Consider the following 15,622-nt stretch of genomic DNA (forward strand, 5'->3'; position numbering starts at 1 on the left):
CAGACATACGACAGAGTGTACTTCTGTAGTCACCACAAGAAATGTCTAATGTACATCAGAAAAGTCTGTCGCTCCATCAGGAATCTGTAGTTACTACAGAAAAATCGTGTTTTACAACAGAAATTTCTGTAGTACTGAGGGCAAGCTCTGTTGTCATCTTCAACTGGGGTTAGTTTGGGTTCAATGGCGCAAAGACTACTTAGGTAATGCTGCGCCAGTCACAACAAAATAGAAAATGCAACGATAAAGCAAATAGACGAGCCTTACATTATTATTTTATGTATATAACGAGTTGTCTCTAAAAAGTAAAACAAGTTAGTAAATGGCAGTAGCGGCTCTTCTGCCAGTAATAAGACAGGGTGTAAAGGTATATGTAAATTATATAAGTTGTGTAAAAGTTTCCGTCTGTGTGTTTCAAACTATGGACATGTCATAAGGATGTGAATCACTGAAAAAGGTTCATGGCATTTTTTCGCAAGTCCACGGGCTTTCTTTTCGAAGGAAAAAATTGTGTGTAAGATGTGTGTGTCCAATCCAAAGTCGACACAAGATCACCTCATACAACCATTGTTGGTGACTGCACGACTTCCACTCGCCAATTAGTGCTTTAGTAAGACGTAGCTCGTTGCTTATACAATGGTCCCATTCGTGTTGCCATTTTGACCTCTGGGCCTTCCTAATAACAGTGATACTATCTATACACGGAAGCGTTGTGTTCGTTGTCTTTGTACGCTGCCATTGATGCGCATCTATCCGCTGCTCCATTCCCCTGTATGCCAACATGGCTTAGTACTCAGCAAAACCTAATTGATCTGCCGTATTTGTTTGTAGTCACTATGTTTAAAATATCCCCTAACAGGGGTTCACATACGGATTTCACATCTACAGTCTTCAGTGTGCTTAACGAATTAGTATATATGACTGTGTTTTCGTGTTTGCCAGCGATGATCTTTTTAACTACAGAAGATATTACGTAGACTTCGGCTGTGTAGACAGAGGCACGCTGTGGTAATCGAATACTTTTTTCATAATGTTCCGTTACGGCATCCACACCAGCGTATTATTCTTTCGTTTTCGAGGCATCAGCTTATAATTCCATGTAATTTTGACATTTGTCCTGATGAGCGCGGAATTCTTATATGATATGTTCGAGCGGGGTGTCATTTTTCTTTGGAGGTACCGATGCCCCAGCCTTTATATGTATGAATTCGCACTACGGTGGTAGTCGTCGTGGCCTTTTAGCAACCTTAAGGAGCACATGAGGAATGTCATAGACCCAACAGTATTCATCCTATCGCAGAAGAAGAGTTCTGGTTTGTGTAGTGTAAGCGTTAGCTGCACTGTGCGAAGAGGTTGTAGCATATGTGTTGTGGTGAGTACTGCATTTTGAGAATGTAGGAAAAAGTAGCGCTCTGCGATGCTGTAAAGGAGGTTCATTAAATTAAACGGATAAGCTCTAGGCATGTGACGTTCTGTAAGCACCACTTGTCAGTGGTATTCCTAGGTTATGAACTGGATCAAGTGGTCGGATGTAAGACTGTCGGGCGCGTCGCTATGCCGAACCTTAGGCTTAGCTCGCCATGCAGCGCATCGAACACTTCAAAGTCTCAGAACCGTGGGAAAACGAGGGCCCACCTTGGAAAAATTGACATCCTCAGTGTCCGTTCGTCGAGTGCTGTTGATTCCAGCTCGAAACCAAGACCGTCGAATCCAACTTGTGCTCGAGCGGCCGTAGTCGACGCAGCGCTTCGCCCGCACGTCTGCTGGCGCTTTCTTGCTTCTGCCGCTCTTCGTGACGCCAACATTTTGACAGCGAGTGTCCGCGGTCATCGAGTGAGATGTGTTCATGTTTCCCTGTGCGCGCATAAAAGCATCCTTGTGAAATAAGTCAATACGCGAATGTTTACAAGTTTACTGCCGATAAAAGTACTATACTACCTCCGTATAGCGGCCTAGTAATTTTCTATGGCAATCCATGCTTCGCCTCGTGCGTAACTGCCAGATTTCTTTTTACTCGGCAACTACACCAGTAATTTCGATGCGGTTTGTTGAGTTGCAAAGAAAAAGGTAATATCAATTTTGTGAGATATTATCAAAATACAACAAAGCCAAGCGACATGTTTACAACTCTGGAATTCTGCAATGACAGACAATATTACCAATAACTAAACTACACCCAATAATACGGCTAGAGCACATAAACGTGATCTATGATACACCTTTCTGAACTGTACCACTATTTTTTATGATGACTTTCGCAACACACTTGTAAACATTGTAACAATTTCACGTAGACTGTGATTTCATACATACCGTTCGCCCGCTTTATGTGCCTGAGAGATGCGCTTAATAGAAGTGTGTTGTCTGTTTTTGCTGGAGAATTAGCGGTTCTTATCAATCATTTCTAGAAATATGCACAGCCATAATTTGATATTGCGCTTCCTGAACAAGATAGCCTGTAACTTTATCTACTAAATGCCACAAATTTTGCCCAAATCTGTACAGTGGTTGTCTCATAAAAGTATTTCAGCGTTTTACATGTCTTTCAATATGGAAATCTGAATATTCAACATGCGCGCCCATTGTGTCGCCCCCCTCCACATTTTTTTTTTTTTTCTGGCGGCCGGTTTTGACACACTCTTAATTCAGCTGATTTCAGTCACCGCTAGAGCTCGCGAGTAGGCCAAAATACAGCCTATTAGACTAAAAGTGTAATGACTCGCTAAAGGTTTAGGAATGGAAGAGAGGAAAAAGAAGAACGACACGGAGGCGACTCTCTCGCGCGCTGGCACGCGAGGCCCACGCGACAAAGGAAAATCTCTCGCGCGCTTTCGAACACGCAGCTAATCGTGGCGGACGCACTTAGAACCATCGCAGGAAAGGAACGACATCGTCCTACTACCTGTCATGGGGATCGGTGTACCTGGCGGCATCGAAATTCACCGTCTCCTCCGAGGCTGCCTGTCAACCATGTGGGAAGAGACGCCATCCCGCAAAACACCTTCCTCGATTTCACTCGCCGCTCTTGGAGATGGGGCCAAGGATGACGTGTCTTACGCGTTCAGTAACCTGGCCATCAAGGACGTCCTCCCAGACAATCGGAACCTTGTGGTCAAGCCGTGGTCCAAGGTCGATGAACGCACTTGGGGCAGCCACCCAGGACAATCCAGCAGGCTGTTCCCGAGGGCCGAGTGGTACCCACCGGTTGACATGGGCGTCAAGGACATCGTGGCTCAGTGTAACACCATGCAAGTACCATGGACCGCGCATGGAGCCTGGTACAAGACGGTGGTACCCTCGACGTTCACCGTGCTTCAACTCATACAGAGGTAACGATCAATTCGGTGCTTTCTAAATCAAATATCAAGACCGCTGCGAACATCCTCAGTCGACAGACAAATTTTATTTCTATACTGTCGTGAAAATCCCGCGGACGGCTTTTTGTGCCACCTAAAGAAAAGAAAGACAGTGTGTAACGTGTTGGGTAGTAGAGAGTAGTACAAATCAGGAATACGAATACCTGTCATATAGCAATTGGCCATGTAGCGCATTATTCAGCTGGTATTGCGCAATAACACGATCGATGGGCGAGATTGTATACGTTGTAACACGTTAAGCTAACAGACGGTCTTTATATGGTTGGAATGAATTAACTTTCATAGCAATACGCTTAATATTAGAACATTTACGATATATAACGAAATGAAATGCATCGGCAGCCGCGAACATTGCACACTTGCGTTCATATTCCAGAGAAGCGCAATGTTGAAATGCCCAGATTATTAAGCCAATTCATTATATGCCACCTTAAGTTAGCCTCTCGCATATTTAGCCGACACATCTATGTGCGGTTATTCAGCATCTGCAACTATGCGTTTATCGTGGTCAATTTCCGAGGAAGAGTATGCAACTTCCACGAATGTTGCTGCTTTGACACGTCTGTTGCTGATTAGCCGTAACGTTGACGTGCGTTCTATCCTCTGCGCTTTCACCAGCCGTGGTTGCTTATTGACTTTGGTGTTGTGCTTTAAGCACGAGGTAGTGGAATCAAATCCCGGACGCGGCAGCCGCATTTCACTGGGGGCGAAATGCAAAAACACCCGTGTACTGTGCATTGGGCGCTCGCTGAAAATCTCCAGGTGGTTCAAATTAATCTGTAGACTGTAGAAATAATCTGTAGATCTGTAGTTTTTTGCACTGCGGCGTGCCTTATAATCAGACCGGAATTATGGCACGTGAAACCGCAGAATTTCATTTATCCTCGATGCATTGCCGCTGGCAAAACGTCATATGCCTCGCAAACTTAACGACGATGCGTAGCTGCTTCATGTTACCTTGCTTTATATAATTCGAGGTGTCTACGCTATTGTCCCTGCAGAAATCCTCCATTCCGTTAGAGTAAGTTTAACTAGAGGAGAACCAATCGAAATTCAATGGAACGGAGAATATATTTTGCTTTGCATGCAATATACCGAATTTAATGTTTGTTGCGTTTTATTGAAAAACGTTTGAATCTCCGGACTCTCCGAGGAGGATTCTTCCTTTAAGTAGTTAATGTTAAATTCAGAAAAATCAATTACAAGTCAAACTCCAAAAAAAAACAAACAAAAGAACGACATCGCCGAACGTGAAAGTTACGTAAACGCTGATAAACATAAAGCGGATAAAAGATTATATTTTAATAATAATAATAGTATTTGGGGTTTTACCTGCCAAAACCACTTTGATTATGAGGCACGCCGTAGTGGAGGACTCCGGAAATTTTGACCACCTGGGGTTCTTTAAGGTGCACCTAAATCTAAGCACACGGGTGTTTTCGCATTTCGCCGCCTTCGAAATGCGGCCGCCGTGGCCGGGATTCGATCCCGCGACCTCGTGCTCAGCAGCCCAACACCATAGCAAGATTATATTTTATAAACCGCTCTGTAAAACACCGCTAATTTGTGAGTTGGACTAATGCAAACCAATCGTAAATACTGTAACAACTTAACATACGCTACAAATTCACAGGGCATATTTATCCGTTTCAGGTACCCGTGCTAACAGGAACAGCATACAAAAAAGCAAGAAATTTTTTGCTGCAGAGACAAGAATTCGTAAACTTTGTGCTAAACATTTTAATGAACGCATTTGAAATAGTTCTTAAACTCGTTTATGCTTCAAATGAACATGTGGTCTAACTCAGTCGGTCGTATTCCGCTATATGCTGTAAATACAACGAATTTCATCGCTTAATCCTCAGGTCCCAAGCCAGAGCAAAGGCATCGAATGGATTTGTGCGAATTCGGCAATGTCTCGTATCGGCACTAGTCTGGCAGAAGGAAGATGAAGCCCGCCGAAAGGGCAATTATTGCTATTCTTTTACAAAAAGCCTGTAGAAGGAGTGAAGAACACGATATTCGCCGAAGAGAACCCGTCCGCAAATTGGGAAGTTTGTATCATCTGCACCTGAATATAGCGTCTATCATTTTTATCTATCCATTCGTTCCTGCGTAGTTTTGGTTTACCAGCTGATTTAAACTCTCCTCACAGCTAGACATCACTTCGTTGGATAATATTGCTTCAGGAACGGTTCCAGCCTATGGGCCCCGAACTTAGCAAGGTTGCATACAACAACAACAACAACAACAACAACAACAATAATAATAATAATAGCCACGAGAATAACATCTACAACAACATTTTTGGGTACGTGCTAATTTAGAGCTCCTGTGTATATACGATGCCGCTGCCTGCTACCATACAAATTGCGTAAGAATGAAAAAGGCAGATAAATAATTAATAAACGTGCATTGAGACATTTTTCGTCACAAGGGGTAGCTTTTCCGACACCACACTGTGTCCCATAGACAAAGGCGGGGTACGAAAGGATGAAGTTCAGGCTTTTGCCCCTCTATGAAAAAAATTTCAATGTTTAACACACAACAGCGGCAGGAAAAACTGACAGTAAACCGAATGGTGCATGGAGGTAGTGATCTCAGTGCACCTGGGAAGTATTGTGTATAACTACTAAAAGTATAACAACTAAAATGGTATAGAAAAACGCTAACCTTGAGTACAGCTCCTTGAGCACTTTTCGGTCGCCCGTTAAGAACAAGTTTTAAACACAAGGGAAAATAGCAATTGTTTGAACTCGGAGAATAATACTTTGGCAATCCATAAAACCTTTTCGGTAAGGTTAGGATGAGTCAGAATAAATTTTGCTGTATCTTAATACATGGCAGTTGCATTTCCATAACCAACATTACTATGTGTATTGAGCACAATTTTTGCTGCTTCCCGGATGGGTGATGACATCGTTAGTGTTTCGATTCGGAAGGCGCTGGTTACTTAGAATAATGCAGGACACGTTTTGTGAGACGAGCTGCAGCGTTCCTCGGAGCCTTGCTTGACGAAAGTGTAGTTCAACATCAGTGTTCATTGTCGTCATGTGTTGTCAACGCAGTGCGCGAGATCCGAGTATGCCTGGAGCTGAAGCTCCCGCGACCATGAGTGGCCCGTTCATCGAGTGCGACCACGTGCCTTCTGCCGAGTACCGCCTCGACGTCTTCGGCTGCAGGCTACTCATCCACCCACGTGACACGCTGCCGTGCACGTCGACGATGCTGAACGCCTTCAAGACTGAGAGCATCGGCGACACGCACGACGTGGCTAGACCGAGCAGCTGCCTTTGGAGGCTGCACGCAAGGTAAGCAAAACAACAGTCCAGCTAAAACACCGCAGTCAATGTGTGGATTTTTTTATTACTATTACATTTACGCCATCTTATCTCGTAAGAGTCACCGTGATTATAGGTCACATATATGCTCCTGTAAGCCAACGTGTCACGATGAACTAGTGCATCGGCTTGTTTGAGGTAATCATAATGCGTAATCTTCGAACGTTAAATATACGTTCAGAGAAGGGATTGTTGCAGTTTCGTCGAAAACCGATGCCGGAGCTTGTAGAGGGGCATGCAACCTGTTCGTTAGCCCCCAGTTCTGGGCAATTTGGCCTTACAGTCAAAGCTTTGAGGAGATAGAGAGAGAATGCATAAATATACACACTGTGAAGAGCAAAATTCTGGTTCCCATAATCAGCCTTTTCTCCCAGTCACATAAAACTTGAAAGCTTAGAAAAAAAAGATACAAAATAAAAAGCTGCACCAAGTCAAGAAGTTCGTAGCTGAGTAATATATGAACGATATATTTCTGAAATCTGCATGTATTGAGTCATAAAAATGACAGCACCACTGGTAATATTTGCAAATGCGAAGGCGAAAATGAAAGCAAGAGGCTGCGGACTTGTTTACGGTTTGACTTCTCTATCGACACCTGACCCATATACACCTACCATGAAAAAGACGCAATATCACAGGAGTAAAAGATGCGATAAAATTAGTACGAAACCACGTGTTACCGATAAAAGCGTGCAGGATGAGAAAAAGAATTAGGATACACTCGCCTTAATTGCTTAGTGGCTACGGTGTTGGGCTGCTAAGCATGAGGTTGCGGGTTCGAAACCCACCCACGGCGGACGCATTTCGACGGGGGCGGAATTCGAAAACACCCGTGTACTTAGATTTAGGTGCACGTTAAAGAAACCCACGCGGTCCAAATTTCCGGAGTGCTCCACTAGGGCGTGACTCATAATCAAATCGTTGTTTGGGCACGTAAAGCGTCATAGTTATTTTTTATTTTAGAAATACCATAATCATACAACTGATATGTAAATACTTCGAAAGGAAAACGAACGAGCACACCAACTTAAGAATGAAGCCACGGAGAAAGTGTTGCAGCGCTTTGTCGGTCCGCCGTGGATATAATAAGCAGAAACCCCAAATCACTGTAGCCACTTTTGCCTCGCAATCTGTAGTGTTCCGTGAAAGTAGCCGCTAGACAATATGGCGGTCAAGCATGTTCTTGCAGTAAAAGTACCGCCTTGTGGTAGCCACGAGCCACTGTCATTGTGTCCTCGAAGGAGCGAAAGAAAAGCAAAGTTGTTAGCCACCAGACTGTACAACGAAGCGATAAAGGAAACCCGTACGTGTTTCTCAGCCTAGGCGACGTGCCTTGGCTCACATCGCCTTGTCAACAGCCTCATGCACAGCGTATCCTGTTGGCGCATTGGATACAGCAGAAAGTGGAAGAAAACGCGCCCCCGAGGAGAACGCCACTCAGAGTTATTTGGGTCTCATAGCAGGCATACTAAATATTGCGCAACTGATTTTCCCGTTCATTAGTCTTGAGAAAAATCCACAAACTCAGCTGAGTGGCCAGTCCCTCGTGCAGATATATACATCTGGATGCCGATGGAAAACGGAGCCCTGACTCCCACTCCGTATCGCCCGAAGCGTCGAGGTCGTTTCGAAACTAAAGTATTCAAAACCACATGACACTCTGTGTCCCGTTTACAGCCCAGCCGCAATGAAGTTACAACTTGGCTAGGTTGACTCTAATTGAGTAGATCAGGCTATGATAGCAGTGTTGGAAATGATTGACCGGTAATTGTCTGCGTTTTTTTTTTCTATAAGAGCCCCCAAGTGGCATTTAAGGTGACGGCGTATGCCGCAAATCCCAGATCACGGCCTGCGATATTTCAATTGTTCCCGCGTGATGCCTAAACTCTCAGATTTTGCCAAAGGGTCAAGTGAGCTCATCCTCAGTGATTTGAGGTCTGCTTCATTTCAGTGAGTGAGAGGCGTTTTTGTCGGTTTCGGTGTCTAAAACGCCTACTTGCATTTCAAATGTAATATTTTGCACGAAGGTTGCTCTTACCCGCGCTTTTTTTAAAAAAACGACATTTTTAAGACCAGAAGTTTCCATGCGGTTCTTTTTTAAATGAAATGGCATATTGTTTAGGCGGTAAGGCGCAAAAATGTAATGCTCACCTAAGAGAGAGCGATCTCTCTTACAAGTACGACGAGTCCTTTTGAGATAGGAATGCCTAGCACTCATTTGTTATTTTTTTCGCTTTGCTTGCCTTCGCTTCATTTGGCCCTGACCTGGCCAAACATGCGGGGGCGCAATAACGCAACACTTCCAAATTATTCTATTACATTCCTGCAATCAGGCCTCCACGATTGGTCAGAATTTTTGGGGGGGCCAACCCCCCCCCCTTCGTTTGTCTGACACGTGACGTCAGGAAAACTTTTCAACTCATATGACGTATTATGATTGATTAAACCGAACAATAGAAAAATGCCGATTTCAGATTCTGCGCTTCTTCTTCATCAGCCGTCCGCTATGGCTTCAATGTGTTTAGGCTGTGCCCACCTTGCCTGCTGGGTCACGGAATCTCACAAAAGCACGATAATTCGCCACTGGAGAGTGACGTAACAAAATTAATTTTTCTTCGAAATACCTGGAGACTCCCCCGTTCCGAAATGAATGGATGATGGTTGCCCGCCGATACCTACGGCACTGGATGCTCGGAGCTGCAGTGGAGAATGGATAATAAGATATCTTGAGTGGCAGATGATGCTTTCGAGCCCATTTGGCACCCACACCCGTGACTAAAATTATACGGAAAAGGGATTACCGATAAAACTCATTTCTTGCTGTGTCTGTGAATGCAGAATGAAGTTAAACACTGCAGTCCAAACTTGGCATTACGAGTTTTCTAGTGTACTCATTAGTTTCCGTTTACGCGTGTTAATTACGAAGAAATTCCGTTTTCTTGGCGGCCCTGTGATCCGCATGCTTTTTTTTTTACGGGTGCGCGACATTGCTCTACCACCTTTGTTATCTTTATGGTTCGTTTGAGCGGCATTTTTACCCTTCCGTAGCATGTTCCCACGCTCTTCTACAACAAAGCGAAAGCTAAGCAAAACGAAGCGGGCCAATCGGCGACGCCGGCTCTGCCACCTCGTCCGGTTGTATACTATCACGGCGCTAGCTCGGACCCACTGAAACGCTCTGCAGTTCTACGTACACCTCGCCTCTAGTCTGCTAATTAGACAAGAGAAATGTGTCATGGTAGGCAATGGTATTCGCTTCAGAAGCAAACCAACGTGACCTCCTATAACTACGAGGGCTTTCCATTGACCTCTGTAAACAACGCCATAGGTCACCGAACAATGCTTACGTCGACGGTTACGTAAATATGACGTCAGGAGATTGGAATAAAAACACATTGGAATAGATTTACTTTATTAGGCCCCCGTTTCCTATTTCACTTCGCTGCAGCAATTATAGAGGCCTGCATAAGCAGCGTTCGAGCAACGTGTGTTGCTTGCTCTCAGTGGGTGGGCCACAGTCTTCGTTTTAGGTGCATTTCGCGCATGAAATGGCAAAGTGGCTTTTCTTTGTCTTTATGTTTTTACATACGTAGCACAAAGACGCATGTATGTACCTAGATATGTTGTCGAAGGAATACACTCTTACTATGAACGCGAATAATTATTAAATGTGCAACAGATTGCTACGACTTTTTCAAAGCAATATACTAAACAATATTTCAACAGCAACACTGTAAAAAAATAATCGAACTGAGGTTTGAGTTTTTGTTTCCGTCGTCTGGTGGGAGACTGTAGAACTACGTCATGCCTGACTGAAAAAAATAAAGACGGTGGAAGTGAAACGCTACTCGCATCGCATACAGCGATAAGAGCTTGCGATTAAACCGCTGGACCTCTGCTTCCGACGGTGCAACAATGATAAGCTTTGGGTTAAGAAGGTGCCATGGGAATTTGCGCAACTATGTTTCCAAAATTGCTTTCGAGAACAGCGCTACGGTGAGTGCGGAGAGTTCAGCCAGGCATTAATCAAAAGGTCTTTTCGGACTACTTACAATTTATACTTCATTGAAAAGGAAGGTGTGCATCGGTGCATTTTACCAGAGCAGAAATATGGGGCAGAGACATGGAGACTGACAAAGAAGCTTGAGAACAAGTTGAGGACCACGCAAAGAGCCATGGAACGAAGATTGCTAGGCATAACGTTAAGAGACAAAAAGAGAGCGATTTGGAACAGAGAGAAAACGGGTATTTACGATATTCTAATTGACATCACGAGTAAAGAATGCAGCGTGGCAGGTCATGTTGTGCGCAGTTTAGATAACCATTGGACCATAAGATTTACAGAATGGGTAGCAAAAGAAGGGGAACGTAGTCGAGGACGGCAGAAGAATAGGGCAAGTATTGAAATTAGGAAATTCGCGGGCGCTAGATGGAATCGGGTGGCGCAGGACAGGGCTAATTGGAGATCGCAGGGAGAGGTCTTTGTCCTGGTCAGTTGGACACAAAAAGGATGATGATGATGACGACGACGACGACAATTTACCGACTATATTGACAGCTGCCCTAGTTTTATTGTGGTGACGGTTTTTGCCTTAAAAATCCAGTCAAACGTTTCGTCATTTGCATAGGCTTCCAAAGCTGGATCTTTAACCCCTATGGGAACAAAATTCCAGCTTTCCAAAGCCTAATCACTGCATTTCTCTCGTGTGGCTTGTTTTCTGGAATGTCTCTGTCAGCTGCCTTTGCCAATATTTGCCCTGTACCTTCAGTTAATCGTGAGAAACCCGCTCGTGCTACAGAAAACGGGCAAGCTTCGCCAGGCAGCCGCTTGGGACGCTAGCTGCTACATATCCAGAAGTGTTGCCTATAAAAGAAACCTTAGCAATACAAGAAAAATTCGTCCCGGTTCGCGGATCAAAGCCAGTACGAACGCCTTTTCGGGGTGGTCTTTCCACCATCTGAGATAACCAGGAGTCCAGCATAAGTGCAAGCTGCATGTAGGCTAATCAATCGACAAATCAAAACACATGGATTAGGGTGGATTACAATTTTCCCCTTCATGGACCTTCCTCCACCTTGCGCGCTTCAGTAGAACTGATTTCCGATGTTCAGTGTTCATGTGCTTGGAGATGTCGTTTAATTCACCTTCCTGCTGCGATCTGCTAACTTCCTCGTTAACTTAGACGGTAGAAAGACCGCCAATGAAAGGCGTTCGTCAGGAGGTCGATCTCTCCGGACTAGGACGAATTTTTCATCAGCTCTGAAGTTTGGTTTCTGAAAAACGAAGAATTGTCTGCTTTAAAGCGTCATATTGCAGTTGAACTTAAAAAAAAAAACACAGTGAAAACGAGATTTCAGAAAGCAAATCTTTATTTAGCTTCCCCTTTTCTTGAATTCTGAAAAAAAAATTCAAAATTTCGGATGGATGACAATTTTCTTGTTCATGAGCCTTTCTCCACCATGCGTGCTTCCGACAACTGAGTTTCCATGTCCGCAAAGCTCTACAACGCTTATTTCTCTTCCATTGCAAATACGCTCTACATATCGCAGAAAACATTAAGGTACGGACACACTGGCGTCAAAACGCGCGCGGCACGGCGCTGGCGGCGCGCCGCGTGCCGCGAAACCTGCCGCGGAAGCGGTTTGGTCTGCCCCGCAGAGGATGGGTCGAGGAGCCATTTTCGGCTGCCTTGCCGCGTGCCTCGAACCAATGAGAGACGTCCGGGCTTAGAGTTACTGTATATGCTACCGCAGGTAGCAGAGTTGCGCGGCTGTTTTATCACGCCGCTAGCGCTTCTATTGGCAGAGCGTCATCACGTGGTAGTCAAGCAACCGTGCATTGCGGAGAAGCAGATGCTCGGGCCAATTTATGTATTTCCCGACGCCGCCGCTGCAGCGAACTGGATTGACACAAGTTATCGCCAGTCAAATTGAAAGCGAATCCGGCCGACCTTACCGACCTTGGCGTTCGCTGTTCGCGTGCGGGCTACCTGCGGAGAGCTAGCTATATAGCTATGTCAATGTAGCTATGTCAATCCTGTGAGAGAAAAACCTTCACTACACTCCCACAGAAGGTTACTTTTGGAATCCCTGCAGTGAAAAGGCACATAATGAAGTGGTACTTGCAGGTGTGGCTGATATCCAGTGTGGCTGATATCCAGTGCCTGCTAGTAGGTGGGTACGTTTCTACAGCAAGTCTAATGGGGTACCAGTGTCGAAATACTAATGGTTGGTCGTTGATTCACCAGTAATGTTTTAGACTGCCTACACGTTGAGAGCTTTGGCGCATAAGCAGGTATCTCTAATGCAATACCGAGTACCCATTATCCAGTGTTCAGTGCAGCGCCGGATTATGGGCCCAGTGCCGCGCGCTGGATGCTGGGCAGGCACGGCGTACTCAGAGGCACTGAGTACTGGTGCGAAAAATAACTCTAGCGCGTTAAATACGCGGTGCCTGGACACTGTATATATTTTGCTGGAATACAAAAAGCAACAGAGAGCGATTTGGTGCAAAAAAAAAGAAAAAAAAAAGAGCTCCGACCAGGATTCGATCGTCGGGCCTACACATCCCAAGCCCGGTACTTTACCACTGCGCCACGCACGCCGGGAGGAGAACATGAGTGGATAATATGGCATGTCAAGGATCGAGAAGCAGTTTTAGTTTCAGAGATGTCTCGCTCAGTCATGGTAGATGCGCTATCGCCCTGCATATAAAACTCACGCCTGTACCACAAAGAAAATTTTGCTGTCCGTATTCAGTAGCAAGCTCGGAAGTGCCACAACATCTATTTTCACTTGCGACTGGCATTTTACCTTTGAAAAAAATCCTAAATGAACCGCCGACCCGAGACGCTGTATGGGCTGTTACTACTGATTTGGATAGCTGTTTCTAGTTCTTCACGCGAAGGATATGCAACGTTTTCTTAATTAAATGATGCCTTTCAGTCGACACGTCTGTCTAGTCATATATCTTCGTCAGAGAAGCGCAAGCTAGTGCCGGGAGCCTTCCGCGACAGCACATATATACCTGTGTTTATGACGCGTCACATCGGCGCTCATCGCCACTTGTGCTGGCACTGTAAACATGAAAGAATGGTTTATTTAAGAACACCGATGCGAAAGCTGAAATACAGAGTGATTTATCCGTGTTAGACTTCTTAGTTACTGAGCCTAGGCGCGCCGAGAGCGTGCAGACGAACTCGGCGGATACGCTAGGCCGAAGCTTCGGTGGCGACCGATCTCGGCGCCTCTTTCTTGACGATCTTATGCAGTCAGCTGTTTCGATGCGCTTTGTTTGCGATTAGGCGGACAAGCAGTCCAAAAGCGATGCAAAACCACCACCGGTCGATCGACGATACGGTAGGCATGCCGCCTGCAAAAACGGAGTGCGGCTTCGCCGCATAGTTTTGGTTGCTTCCCAGGCAAGATGGCGGACCTACGCGCAACTCTGCTACCTGTGGTAGCATATACAGTAACTCTAGCACTGCTAGGTTTCTTGCGCCCGCACCGGAAGCTGCCGCTCGCGTCACCCGCCCGACGCGCCTCATGTGACGACGGCGAACCAACGTGACCGCCGGAACGATTCTTCGCGCTGCGTGCAGGCAAGCCCGGGCAAGCTGCGTGCGTTGTGATCGGAGTTCCGCGCGGGCTTTGGTACTTTAGGATGGCAGCCGCTGAAGTCTTCAGCCGTAACAGGTGCATTATTAACGAAATGTTCATCGCCGAAGTTCGGGACCTGACACGGAGTGCGGAACACGTAAAGCACAGAGCACGCGACTGATGCTATACCGACGCTACTGCAGGTGTCACCGAGTTCACAATACTGACAGTTGAGCCGACTGAACCACTAGGAGTCCTGCAATATCATTTTTATAATATAAAAACAAATTTTAAGTAAAAAATTATTACGTGCTATTGCCATCATTATCACATTGCTTAACGTGACCGTTAAGCGTAGGCTGGGCTGCCTTGAATCGCCGCGACGAAACGCGAGGCGACGGTCGCGCGGCAACTCCTGCATCGTTTGGTTGCGCGCCTTCTTCCTCCGCCGGGCGCGACGCGACGTCAAGTGAGCGCTGCGCGTGCGGACATGTTCCAACGCGTACGTGTGGTTGGGGCTTAAGGTGCCTGTTCCTGCGTTGAGTGTCGGCGTGCTCGTCGTAACCGCATCAGGGGGATCAAAAACGGCAATAGTGCATAGAGCGCGAGGAGGAAAGCGCAGGAGGAGGTGCAGCTAAGCCATGAAGTGGAAAGAGGTGGAGGACGGTATGGCGAAAGTGTGAGAAGAAAATCGTAGTGCCGCCCACGGCGGGCTCATCTGCGACGACCGCTACGTTATCGCGCCAGAGTAGCGCGCCGTTGACTGTTCACCTATGACGTCATCGAGAAGGCATAAGGTGAGCGCGTCCGCAAATACCATATATATGGAAGCAAAGCACTGCATAAGCGGAGGTCCGTCTGCGGCGACTGCTGTGACTCGCACTCACGCGTTACCCACGCGCTGCCTCTCGTGATCTCCCGATTAGCGTCGCAGTCTCGCCACACTTCGCTCCGTTTGCAATGTGCCGCTTGAGACCGACTGTACACGCCAGCCACGCTACCCACAGCATTATATTACTAATATAATTGCTGTACCTATATAATTATAATACAAAACATTCACAAGCATACTTATTTCATGTATACAGCTGCGCTCAAATTTTGCATTAGGGAGTATTGTAATCATCGGTGAACTTTTTTTCGCGTGAGGACACTGTCGCGAAAAATCCCGAAGAACTAGGGGCTAATATCTTCGGCGTAAGAAAAAAGAAATATATCAGCTACCGCTTTTTTTTCGCACCCTACCCAAAATAGCGCATCTCCTTGGAGTTGGCCCGGAACGGACGCCGATAGCTCGTAGTCCGA

At 45.9% G+C, this 15,622-nt stretch overlaps 1 pseudogene; it reads left to right on the forward strand.

Annotated features, from left to right (window-relative positions):
• The first annotated feature begins 2,739 nt into the window (after positions 1-2,739).
• The window catches only part of LOC142575878 (uncharacterized), a 142,189-nt pseudogene continuing 129,306 nt past the window's right edge, over positions 2,740-15,622 (forward strand).

The sequence above is a fragment of the Dermacentor variabilis genome, chromosome 1, assembly GCF_050947875.1.
Source record: "Dermacentor variabilis isolate Ectoservices chromosome 1, ASM5094787v1, whole genome shotgun sequence".
Lineage (NCBI taxonomy): Eukaryota > Metazoa > Arthropoda > Arachnida > Ixodida > Ixodidae > Dermacentor > Dermacentor variabilis.